At 44.5% G+C, this 14,585-nt stretch overlaps 1 pseudogene across 1 annotated transcript; it reads left to right on the plus strand.

Moving 5' to 3' along the window:
* Positions 1–1,173: 1,173 nt before the first annotated feature.
* On the plus strand, positions 1,174–13,577 carry LOC148163843 (immunoglobulin heavy variable 3-23 pseudogene; annotated as a pseudogene). The gene is made up of 3 exons (XR_015768625.1): positions 1,174–1,320; positions 1,424–1,771; positions 13,393–13,577. The product of XR_015768625.1 is annotated as an immunoglobulin heavy variable 3-23 pseudogene (transcript).
* Positions 13,578–14,585: the final 1,008 nt, after the last annotated feature.

The following is a 14,585-nucleotide window of genomic DNA, read 5'->3' on the forward strand; positions in this document are numbered from 1 at the left end:
CCCAGTTCCTGGCCTCTTCCATCGCCTGGACTTTCAGAGCCTCTACCTGAACATTCTCCTGTCCACCTGCTCTGCCTCTTGGTCTCTTCTCCACAGCCAGCAGATCATGTTACCAAACAGCAAGGGATTGAATCTCCTTCTGGGACCAAGAGCTCCTGGGATAGGAGGGTGTGTGGATGAGCCTTGAAGCAAGGGGCTTCCTTCTGCTGTTTCAGGTCCTCCTCTGGCTGCTGCTTCCAAGCCTGTGCCTTCAGAGCTGCCGGTCATTAAACCAATGATTCCTGATACACACAGCAACACGGCTGTACGCACAAGGATTCCTGCTGAGCCAAGGAAGCCCTACTAAATAGTACATATGATACCATTATCTATTTATGAATTCTACAAAATTAAAGGTAGTCTAAAGTGACATGAGAAAGATCAACAGTTATGTGGGGACAGGGTGAAGAGGGGAAGATGGAGGAGGAATTCCAAGATAAGTACAGGACATTTTAGGGAGAATTGACGTGCTCACTCTCGATAATTAGATTTTAACACCACTGTTTATCATATCCCACACTCTGCGTGTGTGTAGTTCATCCTGTGCCAAGTACACACATCAAAGCTATTACAGGTAATCACAGAGATGATTCTGGAGGAACAAAGAGAAAGTAAACTTTGAGAGACTTAAAATTACACCTTCATAATCCTGATTCTCTCTGTATTTCAGGTAAACTCTAGGACAAGCAAAATCATTCTGTCCCCATTACATAAGGGGTTCCACCTTCCTCATGAGCCTGCCCACTCTGTCCCAAGGGGGGTTTCAGGGATGCAGCACAGTACTGTGGAAGGACCACCGACTTATATCCTGGGGCTCACTCTCACCCCATAAATGGTCTTGGACAACTCGCAAACCGTCCACAATTCTAGGTGTAGGTTCACATCACTTAAGGGGGAACATGACACCTAAAACCCAAGATTTATGTTTTCATGTAAGACCAAAGTAGTACATGGAGGCCAAGAATATACACTGGAAAGTTATCAAATATAAATGATATTTTTTAAAAGTGATGAATAGCACCACATCAACGGCAGTTACACCTGCTCTGGACACTGCCCTCTCTGTCAGCATAGATACCAAGTTGAATATATATTCAGAGGACATGCAAATAGGGCCCTCCCTCTGCTGATTAAACCAGCTGAGCCCCAACCCTTGCAGCTGGGACAGGAGACCCAGCCCCGGGATCCCCAGGTGTTCTCATTCAGTGATCAGGAGAGAACACAGACAACTCACCATGGAGTTTGCACTTGGCTGGATTTTCCTTGTTGCTCTTTTAAAAGGTAATTTATGGTGAACAAGACACATTGAGTGTATGAGAGTATGTGAGTGAGAGAAAGATTGGTTGTGTGACAATTTCCTGACCAGGATGTTTTGTGTCTGCAGGTGTCCAGTGTGAGGTGCAGCTGGTGGAGTCTGGGGGAGACCTGGTGAAGCCTGGGGGGTCCCTGAGACTCTCCTGTGCAGCCTCTGGATTCACCTTCAGTAGCTATGGCATGAGCTGGGTCCGCCAGGCTCCAGGGAAGGGGCTGCAGTGGGTCGCAGCTATTTACAGTGGTGGTAGCGCATATTACTCAGACTCTGTGAAGGGCCGATTCACCATCTCCAGAGACAACGGCAAGAACACGCTGTATCTGCAGATGAACAGCCTGAGAGCCGAGGACACGGCCGTGTATTACTGTGCCAGTGACACAGTGAGGGGAACTCGGTGTGAGTCCAGACACAAACCTCACTGTAGAAGGGGATCTGGACCACCAGGGGGTGCACACTATGCATAATTTTGTCTTTAAGGCCCAGGAGCAGATGAGGCTGGAGGATATGGCAGGTTTCCTCCCAGGGTCTGGGGCTTCCTCTCTAATTATAGCTGTTTCCCCCAGGGAGCCTCTCTGCACACATAGTTCTGTGCTACCTATTCATTCTCTGACATAAATAAAAAGTTGAAGAACTGCTATACCTGCAAGCGCAAAAGTCAGTGTCACTTGCACTTGCTTGTTCCTGGACCTAAATATGAATGAATTACAAATAACTCCCTACAAATCCCCTGAATACTGTCAAGAGTCCCAGCTGCACTCACTGTGTATCATAGGAGAATCCAGCTCAGTGTGCAAGCTTGCAAGAACTACATTCTGGATATGGGGCTGCAGTGGCATCAACAATCCAAAGCCAGAGAAGAAAGATCCCTGGTGGGACTCACTGTCTTAAACCATGTTCCCAACAATGTTAGTGGCAGCGTGGGAAACAGAGGGACCCCACCAGGACATGGTGTGGATATAGAGTCTGTTGATTGCACACACAGACACAAACACACAAAAATGAGAACATAAAACTTTCATCCCCTTTACCATCTTGTCTCTTGAGAGCAGGGCAGGCCTCTCCTCAAGACATAACTGCTTGGATGGAGCCAAGGAAGGACACTGGCTCAGGGGGTGTGCTGTGGGTCAGTGGTGGGGATGGGGTCCTGTTCATGGGAGGGGCTTCTGTGGAGCCAGTCTCCCACCTGCATCAAAGGAGGGAGAACTGCTGTGTTCCTGTTAGAGTTTCCATCTGTGAGGCAGGAATAGAAGAGTGAGGAATGAAGGTCAAGGTGCTAACAGACAATAATCAAAAGATACCATGTGATGACTAATTCGACTAAACACCTGTGAAAATGGCAAGAACAAAAGGAGAAATGGCCATTCTGAGTAGAAAATTATTCCAATCCTTGGAAATTCAGAAGAACAATCCATGGAAACATCACAAGTAGAAAGATAATGATAGAAGTAGACTGAGCTCTACCCATGTCTGCAGTGGAAGCTGTCCACTCCCCAAGGTCACAAATGGGTTCTGACATCCTTGTGTTTGCTGTGTGCACACAGAGACCAGAGGTTTCTACTGGATCCATGAGAATCCTCAGGCTGAGTTGCTGGATGGGGGAGCCTTCTACCTGCGGGGAATAACCTATTATCTTTCAGTTCCTGATATCAGCTCAATGTGTATGACCTTGACCATCACAGGTTGAATCCTAAGGATATTGTGATGGATGGAGGAGGACCAGCCTTAGGGAATCATTTAGGTCAGGAGGGTGCAGTCTCATGACAGGATCACTGCCCTTATACCACAGGACTGGGAAAGCTCCCTGCCCCCTGATCCCATGTGAGGCGACAGGGAAAGAACACACTAGGAAGTGGGTACCCTCCAGACACCAAATGTCTGCACCATGACCTGGACTTCCCAGAATCCAGAACTATGAGAAATGAGTGGCTGTTTTTTAAAACCACGCAGTCAGTGTACATTGTTACAGCAGCTGGAACAGACTGAGACGTTAGTGACACACGAACCCAAGCACTGATGCTCTGGCATTTCCCTGCTGCATTTGTTGGAAAAAGTACCTGATAAGTTCCTTCAGTGAAGTTCAAGCGTGCATTTCTCACATGTTCCCTCCCACAGATAGGACTAACCAGTACTCTCCTAGGACTCTGTGAAAGGACACAGTGGACACACTGAGGGAGAAACTTGGAACAAGGGAGTCAGGGTTTCCCAGAATATGTGGAACTTTAATTTAAGGATGCTGTTTTTTCAGTCTTCCAGAAGATGTGGATGTGATGACTCTGTGGGATTTGAGTCTGATCATCCCTTTACAGAGTTGTGTTTTACTGAGAGCCCTGAGGTTCAGCCCCAAGCCCCTTTGTTCCCTTGCATCTTTCAGGATTCGTTCCTCGTCTGTGTTGTATTTTGTGAGTATGACTACGATATGCCTTGGTGATAGTCAGCTTTTTAATAGCAGTTCTCTATACTCCTCGGATTTTGATGTCTGTGTCCCTCTGCATATTAGAGAACTTTTTGGCTATTCCTTCATGGAATAAAACTAATCCCCCTTTTTGTCTCTCTTCATCTTCTGTGACTCTTATGATACAAATGTTATAATGTTTTAATAAGTCCCTGAGTTTCCTAATCTACCTTCATGGCCCATTACCTTGGTTTCCCTCTTCTTTTCACTCATTTTCTTTAATTTTATCTTGTATACCACAGATTCGCTCCTCTCCTTCATCCATCCTCATTTTTTATGGCCTCCACTTGGGATTGCATCTTGGATTTAGTTGTTTGTGGGTTTTTGTTGTTGTTGTTGTTGTTGTTTTAATTTGGGCCTAATTCAATTTCAGTTCATTTATCATTGCAGTAAGGGATTCTCTAGTGTCTTCTATCCTTTTTTAAAGCCCAGTTTGTATCCTAAGAATCATTGTTTTAAGGTCTAGTTCAGACATCATACCTATATTTGTATTGATTAAAAGCCTGTGCATGAGATTTACTTCCTATTCATTCCTCTGGGGTAAATTTTCCATACTTTCATTTTATTTTTCAGAAAATAAAAAAGAACGGGGTAAAAAAATCAAGAAACGAAGATCCTGGGTTTGTTTTGGTCTGCTTCTAAAAATGAATATAGGTCAAAAAATAAATAAAATTAATATAAAATAAAGTAATAATAGAAGAAATTAATAAAAAAAAAAGAAAGCTAAATCCTACTTCCCCTAGAGCTGAAACTTCACAGCACTCAATGATCATTAGACTTGGTGAGAAGGAATAGATTCTGCTGATCTCAGGGAGGTGCCTGTTGTGGTTATTCTCAGGGGTTCTGGCCTAGTGGAAATGCCCATCTTGGGAGCCGGGTGCAGCGTTTGGTGTAAGCGGCTCTGGCCTCCAATAGGTAGAGCTGTTTTGCACTGATGGGTGGGTTAAATATGGCATCTGCTCTAAACCGGTGTTGTAAGTTCGCACCCTGCACTCTTCATTGAGCCTTCACAGAACAGCATTCAACCCTTTTTTGTCCCCAGTTTCCATTTGAACACTGTGTTCACCCTGCCTTTGTTGGAGCTGCTCTATCTCAGGCACATGACTGAGTTTCAAAACTTCAAAATTCAGGAGTCACATGGGGTGGACCTATGCTATTTTCTACAAGAGAGTCCCTTAGCCTTTTTGCCTTTTCCCTGCAAGTCGCAGGAAAGAGGTCACATGACCACACAGTGGTTCACCATTTATGGCAAAGCAGAGCAGAATGCCTGCACTGAGACTTACCCTTCGACCAGGTTTCAGGCTCCTATGCCTGGTAACTGTGCATCACATTGGTGCCGCACATTCTTCTTATGGCTAAGGGGATCCTCAGACCCTGTCTTTCTGCCCCACTTTGCCACTTCAGCATCTTTATTCCAAGCACATCCCCACAGTACCGGACTTTGAAAAGTTCAGATTTTGCTCTCTGCTTCTATAATACATTGTCGGTAGCTTCAGGAGGCTCACTCTTTCCCTGCTGTCATCACCACACTTGTATCACCCAGAAGACAAATCTGCACACCTCCTACATTCCAAAAGGTGGTTGATTTTCTATTTGTACACTTGCAGTTTTCGACTCTCAGACCTCTGACTGATTTCTTGATTGGTCAGAATGACTTGATAACGACCTAGCTGTGTTCCAGGGTTGAGACAAGTGTAGGGACCCTTACCCCTACTCCATCACACTTCCTCCCTCCCTTGTTTACTTATAGCAAAGAGGGTGTTAAATTCCTTCTGCTATATATGCTGAAGCTCAGACTTGAAATCCGGGGTTGTATTTCAGAATATCCTAACTTATTTCCCTCTCTACTCTGATCCAGTGGTCTTATGATTGAATTGCTGTTTGTGCAAACCCATTAAGTATTATGCAATTATTATATTATTTTGCAGTAAGTACTGTTTCACATATGTGGCCCATATACATATCCTGACTCAATGAGTGGCACAGAGAAGAATGCACCTCCTGGCAATGAGCCCAGGGCTTTGAACAGGATATGATGTGTGCTCCCAGAAGTCAAGAATTGCAGGAACATTATTAGCATCACACCATGTCTCTCTACGGGGGAAGTAGGTGCATTTTTGGGTGGTATGGCAAGTCGGCAGTCTTCCTGATGCACAGGAACCATTCAGGAGTGGAAACGGCGGGATCTGGAGGCAGAAGAGATGTCCTTGTCTCATCCAGCAGGGTCAAAGTGTTTCATCAATTAGGCTGAATTTCCTAAAAGTCAAAAGAAGCTGTCAAAAACTTAGAGTGGAGAGGCAGCCTGACATTGTTGGTTTAGGATGGATATGATATCTGAAACTTTTTTAAATGTCCCCACAGCAGAATGCATGGGACCATAATCTCATCAGTGCCAGTGGGAGTATATTTGGACAAGAGTCCATGTATCTCTGAGAGTATGTGTAATTTTACCTTGAGGACGCTGTTTTCTCAAACTTACCAGGAGACTGTGGATGTGATGACCATATGTTGTTTGAGTCTGAGCCACACCATGCACAATTGTCCCACCAGACAGCTGTCAGGTGTGTGTCTCAGTCCCTGGATTTGAAAGCTGGTACAACTCAGGATGGAAACCCAAATCAAGAAATTTTCCATCAGCTAAAAGGGATGGAGGCTTTGGTTCAGGAATGACTTCACAACATGGGAAAGGACACATTCAAGAAATAAAATATATGCACATGCCATGGAAGGTGTACGTGTGATAAAGTCCATCTCCCTGTGTTCTATGGCACCTGAAGCCTGGTTTCTCACCTCCCAGTTTCCCCAGGAATATGCTACTGATGGTAACACATGAGCAGATATATTCTGACTCTCTTTGTGAGCTTTCCTCCCATGTATTGACTCAAGGCTATAACCAATTTGTCTGTACCCTGAACCGTGCTATAATAGATCATTTAACTAACAGGCTTTGAAATCACCTGGTGCCACCAAGCAGCTAAAGACTGTAGATGATCTGAGGGAACTGACAGCCAGAGTGTTTCCAGTATCTTGGTGTTAAATCAATTTTATGTCACTTCAAAAACCTAGGGGAACCCCGCCATGGATGGACATGGTGACAGCATTCCCAAGGTCACAGGCAGGCCCAAACAGGGACTGGCAGAGGGAGAGATTCTTCTGAAAGTAACTCCTGAAGAAGCATCAATGTCCCAGCAGACCCTCTCCTGCCTCCCAGACTAGAATCATCTCATTGCCACAGAAACACAGACCCCAGATGGGAAATAGGACTGTGTCCACAGCCTGATATTATTTCCACATAAAATTAAATTCATCAAATCCCTTAATGGACAGGGATTTGAATTATATGCTGGCCCCGTAATCTATTGCTCTAAATGATACTCTGGATTTCTGATACGGGTTACACCAAATTATCTTTATGGGCATCAAGGTTTTCCAAAAAATGGGTTAACCTTGTTATGCCCATGTTCTTACGGCCATCGTCACAGAAACTTCATAATTTTAATTGTGTTTTATTTATATTCCCATGTTTGACATTGATCATTCAAAAACACCTATATAAAATAGGAACTTCACAGGGCAGAGAAACTCCCATATGGATGCAAAAATGTCCCTCTGCATCTTCTTCGCATTCATGGTTGTTATGGAAAGCATATAAGTAATACATTCTCTGAGATTCAGAGATATAGCTCCAGGGTGAGAAGCAACTTTCTTGTAATATCAGAAACTGGAAAGAATCTCGACCACAAACAACTATTTTAAAAAATAAAATTCCTGCTATATTCATTCATTTGAAAGGTGCCAACCATTAAAATGAGTGGTACTTGAGATGTCTGGGTGGCTGAGTTTTAGGCATCTGACTTCGGCTCGGGTCATGTTCCCGGGGTCCTGGGATCGAGCCCCGCATTGGGCTCCCTGCTTGGGAGGGAGCCAGATTCTCCCTCTCCCCTTGCTTGTGTTACCTCTCTCGCTGTGTCTCTCTCTGTCAAATAAATAAATAAAGTTTTCAAAAAAATAAATAATATAAATAAAAAATAAAACCAGTGGTTCTTTTTATATGGTCTGTATTGGATTTTTTTTTTCAAAAATGTGTTGCACTTTGACAATGTTTGCTAAAAAAATAAAGAAACATCTTTAAGAACTGCAATATCACCTCCAGAAGGAACCTCTAAAGTCCCCAGTACTTTTCCTATCTACATTAGTCACTCACATCTTATCTTGTGTTACAAAGATGTGTATCCAGTTCTCCTCTCCATTAAACTCTGGAGAAGTTCCAGTGGAAGCCTGTCTAACACTCAAGGCCCACTTTGCAGGGACAAACTCTATGGGGAAGCTCTGGACCAAATAAAACAGCAATCAAGGTGGCAACAGGCCATCACATAAGGAGAAAAGGACCAACTAATAACAGTGCACAGTCATCTTACAAGGATGTTCATGAGCACAAGACTATTAGCAAGGGGAAACCATGACCAAGTCAAAGCAACATTAAAAATAGAGGGTTCTTGCCAGAAATTGTGGGAATTCTAACAATCTACATATGTGCATGAGCTAGATTTGCAAAATGGCCAAGCAAAGAGTGATAGTCATATTTCTCAGGAAAAGTCAGTAAATTCCTATCAGAGGATGTGTTCATTGTTCAGGAAAATTGCAGAGTGGCCTCTGAGCCTGCAAAGATCAGCTCATGGCCTGAAGGGACAAGACCCTGACTTTCTCTGGTACAGAAAAGTGCAGATTTTGAGCTTCAGAATAAAGGGAGGCTGCATCATAAATGAAGGTCATGCGACTTGGTCCAGAGAGATAAAGAGAACCCAATTCTAGGCAGGCCTTCATGGGGAGACCTGGAAGGCCACTTGGAAGCTTAGGGACACTGGGAAGCAGGAGGCAATGGATGCCAGTCTCAATTTTAAGCTATTTGCTCTAAAGTAATGTAATCCCTCTGGACTGTCACACATGACCACCTCAACATGGGTGTGTCTGGAGGGGGTAATCCAGAATGGAGCAAATGGAGTAGAACTATCGTCCAGTCCATACTTCTCGATGACACTCATTCCAGAACCCTCAATATGAGGGCTGCATTTATTTTTTTATACCATATCTACAAATTATTTATTAGGCATCTGTATATATTCATGTTCAAACACATATAAGTAGATTAAAATACTTTGGAATTAAGCACTTCAGAGTTAACTTTGCAAATATTTTTTTCTTAGTAAATTCTAAGTATTGGAATAATAAGATTTTTATTTTTTTGTTACGTTATGTTAGTCACCATACCGTACATCATTAGTTATTGATGTAGTGTTCCATGATTCATTGTTTGCATATAACACCCAGTGCTCCATGCAATACATGACTTCCTTAATACCCATGACCAGGCCAAACCATCCACTCACCTCCTCTCCTCTGAAACCCTCAGTCTGTTTCCCAGAGTCCTAGTCTCTCATGGTTCTCCTCCACCTATAATTATCCCCTGCTTCATTTTTCCCTTCCTGTTCCCAATGTCCTTCATGCTATTTTTATGTTCCACATATGAGTTAAACCGTATGACAATTGTCTTTTCTCCTTGACTTATTTCACTTAGCATAAGCTCCTCCAGTTCCATTCATGTGGATAAAAATGGTGGGTATTGATCCTATCTAATGCCTGGGTAAATTCCTACCCAAATCAACCAAAAATGGAAAATGGGCAAAATACATTACAAATATGACACCAAATGAAAATATATGAATGACATGAACCATCAAAAAGTGGCTATTCCAAGCTGGTGGGGGAAGCTGCTACAAGGACAGACAGACACAGAGGGGACCAAATGATGGACAGAAAGACAAACAGCAAAGCCAGAGATGGCCAGACACAATGAAAACCCGCCAGGAATTCACAAGAGATATGAGGACTGGCGTGGACCTGGGCTTCTCACAGGACAAAGGATGGAGACCTCAGTCTCTGGGGCTGATAGCTGGGGGCCCTCCTTAACTACCTCTTTATCTCACTCTATCACGAGTTAGTCAGCAAGTCTTGCCAGTTACAAGTTCAAGACACACTCAGAATCCAACCATTTCCAACCCCTTCACTGCTGCCACCCTGGACTGAGCTCCTATCAACTCTCACCTGGACACCAGCAAGAATCTCCTCACCTGCTTGATTCCAACCTCCCAGGTCCCTATCCCATCCCCAACTATTCTTCACACCCCGGTCAGCAAGAGAATCTTACCATGTGGAGGAAGAGAGGATGGTTACTTGTTATGGTCAGTCTTCCCTCCTCATATGTAAACCCCATGAAGGCACGTTCTTCTATTTCTGTTCATTGCTGTGTTCACAGGGACTAAGCAGGGCCATAGTTTGTGCAGTTAGAAAAAAATAAATATTTGTTAATGAATTACATAACCAGTTATGGAACTCTACCTTAGACTTCTGAGAAAGAAATAAAGGAACTGCATTTTGCATCTGTTTGTGGGACTTCAGGAGGCTCAGGGCTCTGGAAATCATGTTTGCTTTGTCATCATCACTGACTCTACAATGGCCTGTTCACAAGGTTCACTGAATGAACTAGTGGAAAGAATGTAAGATAGGGTTACTAAATTACAAGGTGCCTAGAACTGACCTGGGCAGAATTCAGATGCTGTTATATCCCGATGCACAGGAGCAGGGGATGAGTAGAGTAGATTTCATAAGTCATGTAAGGCTACAGGGAAAACACTATTCAGCGGCGACTGACTGAATTCTGTACCAGCGATGCATGGTACAAATGTGATGAAGATAACTGTTGTATTCAGGGACTAAGAAAATTGGAGTTGTCTCTGCCTCTATTAGCTGGTGAACAAGTGCAAGTACCTCGGTGGTGTACCTGTTCTGAGGGAGATGCACAGAGGGAGAAATTGGGAGCCACAGAGAAGTGAGTGATGATCCTTATCTGAGGAGGCCAGGTGGTCAAGGAAGGACTTATGAGAAAGATTTTCCTTGAGCTGAAGCAAGTCTTATGAGGATGTTTAGCAGATGAGAAAAAAGCACATTTAGTGAAAAAGGCACAGAGGTTCCTGGGAGGAAGCTAACAAAACAGGGATGGACAGGAAATGCTTGCAGCACCATGTGCCTCTAAGGACAGAACCTGTGCTTTCCAGAATCCTGGACACTCCTCCTCACAAACTAACCATTTTCCTCAATACAAAGTGACCTACAAAGGGGCTAAGAGAGTTAAAAACATCATGAGACATAATCAGGGAGGGGAATCAAATATCTGGCATCTACCCCAGGTTATGGGAGGACTGACGCATGTGTGTAATGCACAGTGTTCCCTGTTATCATCAGCACTTACAAGGGAAGAAATTGACTTCACAACACCTCTGCCCCAAAGCATGACATGGCTGCTGGGAGGCTCCCTGTGGGTCCACACAGTGTTCTTCTTCCTTGTACAGTTCCAGATGCATCCCCATTGGAGTGCCTGTCTCCTTTGCTCTAAGTTCAATTTGTGGAAAGAAGAGGAGAGAACCTGATACGCAATATTATTCCTCAGGAAAGACATGATGTACATCCTAACTTAGTGGTTGATGGTCCTTATTTTCTGATTAACATAGAAAACCGGGAGGAGGTCAAAGGGGCAATAGATTTGCACTCTCCTGATACAGAGACTTTACATTCTAGTCAGAGTTAAAACCCACAGTTTTAACTGTGGGTCCACGATGCCTAAAAGTAAATAAGTACTTGAAGTCAGTAGGAGACACGCATGTGTGGAGCCTCCTTATCAGCCTCAGTATTGTAGGAAAACAGTTCTCTACAAGAGGAGATTCCATACGTGTCAGGTAAGCTCTGTGGGGTATGGGGAGAGGTGGCTGCAGAAATGGGTCCTCTCCATGCCCTGGTGACAAAGAAAGAAGGCTCCTGGTTTGAAGCAAAGAGCAGCTCCTGTGCCCAGGTGGTGCCTGCAGCTCACACCTGAGGTTAGCAGTGGAATCTAGTGGAGAACATGGGACATAGGGGCACAGTCAGAGGCTGAACACTGTTGTAACTTCCACACCCTGGTACCTGAGTCTTGAATTTTCTTGTGCACAGGTTACTTCTGCGGCCTGGCCAGTTCCTCCCTCACTGCTCTTCATCCCAGGTCCTGGCCTCTTCCATCACCTGGATTTCAGAGCCTCTACCTGAACATTCTCCTGTCCACCTGCTCTGCCTCTTGGTCTCTTCTCCACAGCCAGCAGATCATGTTACCAAACAGCAAGGGATTGAATCTCCTTCTGGGACCAAGAGCTCCTGGGATAGGAGGGTGTGTGGATGAGCCTGGAAACAAGGGGCTTCCTTCTGCTGTTTCAGGTCCTCCTCTGGCTGCTGCTTCCAAGCCTGTGCCTTCAGAGCTGCCGGTCATTAAACCAATGATTCCTGATACACACAGCAACACGGCTGTACGCACAAGGATTCCTGCTGAGCCAAGGAAGCCCTACTAAATAGTACATATGATACCATTATCTATTTATGAATTCTACAAAATTAAAGGTAGTCTAAAGTGACATGAGAAAGATCAACAGTTATGTGGGGACAGGGTGACGAGGGGAAGAATGAGGAGGAATTCCAAGATAAGTACAGGACATTTTAGGGAGAATTGATGTGCTCACTCTCGGTAATATTGATTTTGACACCGGTGTTTATCATATCCCACACTCTGCATGTGTCTAATTCATCCTGTGACAAGTGCACACATCAGAGCTATTACAGGTAATCACACAGATGATTCTGGAGGAACACAGAGAGAGTAAATTTTGAGAGACATGAAATTACACCTTCAAAATCCTGATTTTCTCTGTAATTCAGGTAAACACCAGAAGAAGCAAAATCATTCCGTCCCCATTACAGGAGAGGTTCCACCTTCCTCATGAGCCTGCCCACTCTGTCCCAAGAGGGGTTTCAGGGATGCAGCACAGTACTGTGAAAGGAGCACCGACTTATATCCTGGGGCTCACTCTCACCCCATAAATGCTCTTGGACAACTCGCAAACCATCCACAATTCTAGGTGTAGGTTCACATCACTTAAGGGGGAACATGACACCTAAACCCCAAGATTTATGTTTACATGTAAAACCAAAGTATTACATGGAGGCCAAGAATATACACTGGAAAGTTATCAAACAGTAAATGATATTTTTTCAAAAGTGATCAATAGCACCACATCAACGGCAGTCACACCTGCTCTGGACACTGCCCTCTCTGTCAGCATATATCCCAAGTTGAATATATATTCAGAGGACATGCAAATAGGGCCCTCCCTCTGCTGATTAAACCAGCTGAGCCCCAACCCTTGCAGCTGGGAGAGGAGACTAGCCCCGGGTTCCCCAGGTGTTCCCATTCAGTGATCAGGAGAGAACACAGACAACTCACCATGGAGTTTGCACTTGGCTGGGTTTTCCTTGTTGCTCTTTTATAAGGTAATTTATGGTGAACAAGAAACATTGAATGTATGAGAGTATGTGAGTGAGAGAAGAGTGGTTGTGTGACAGTTTCCTGACCAGGATGTTTTGTGTCTGCTGGTGTCCAGTGTGAGGTGCAGCTGGTGGAGTCTGGGGGAGACCTGGTGAAGACTGAGGGGGTCCCTGAGACTCTCCTGTGCAGCCTCTGGATTCATTTTCATTGACTATGGCATGAGCTGGGTCCACCAGGCTCCAGGGAAAGGGCTGCGGTGGGTCGCAGATATTAGCAATGATGGAAGTAGCACATACTATGCAGACTCTGTGAAGGGCCAATTCACCATCTCCAGAGACAACGGCAAGAACATGCTGTCTCTGCAGAACAGCTGAGAGCTGAGGACATGGCCATGTATTACTGTGCCAGTGACACAGTGAGGGGACGTCAGTGTGAGCCCAGACACAAACCTCCCTGTAGAAGGTGATCCGGACCACCAAGATGTGCACACTACTCCCCAAATCTGTCTTTAAGCCCCAGGAGCAGGTGGGGATGGAGGTTATAGGCAGGCTTCTTGTCAGAGTCCGGGCCTTCCATTCCATCTATAACTGTATGCCCCAGGGAGCCTCCCTGTTCACATGATTCTGTGCTTACCTATTCATTCTTTGATTTGAAACTTTAATAGGAAAAAAACCTATTCTAATATGCACAAAGCACACAGTTGCTTACACTTGCTTAATGTTGTGTCTAAACATGAATGAATTACAAATATCTCCATTTACCTCCACTGAAACTTAGAGAAGTCCCAGCAGCAATCCCTGTGCATCGCAGGACCACCGAGCTTAATGTGAAAGCTTTTTAGAAGCAGCATAAACTGCATGCTGTTCATGAGGCTACAGCGGCATCAAAAATCCAAAGTAAGGGAAGAAAAAAATCTGGTGTGAACACTGTCTTGAACCATGCTCACAGCATCAATATTGGTGATAACATGGGAAAGCAAAGGTTCCCCCTCCCCCTCCAGGTGTGGTGTAGACATGAAGTCTAATGATCTCACACACACACACACACACACACACACACACAAGTATAAAAACTTTATCACCTTCATCATCATGTCTGTTGAGAACAGGGCAGGCCTCTCAGCAAAACATAAATGCTTGGAGAGTTCCAGGGAATTACACTGGCTCAGGGTGTATGTTGTGAGTCACTGGTGGCGAAGGAGTCCGCTCATGGAGGGGCTTGTGTAAAGTTAATCTCCCAGCTGCATCAAAGGAGGGCAAATCCATGGGATCTTGTTAGATTTCCCCTGTGTGGGCTCTGAGGAGAAAAGTGATGAATGAAGGTCAAGGACTAGCATGCAATAATAAAATCATATGGTATGTTGACTAATTCTACTAAACAAT

This window comes from Eumetopias jubatus, unplaced genomic scaffold (assembly GCF_037043125.1).
Source record: "Eumetopias jubatus isolate StellerSeaLion01/CBP00866 unplaced genomic scaffold, mEumJub1_p1.0 scaffold_7, whole genome shotgun sequence".
NCBI classification, from domain to species: domain Eukaryota; kingdom Metazoa; phylum Chordata; class Mammalia; order Carnivora; family Otariidae; genus Eumetopias; species Eumetopias jubatus.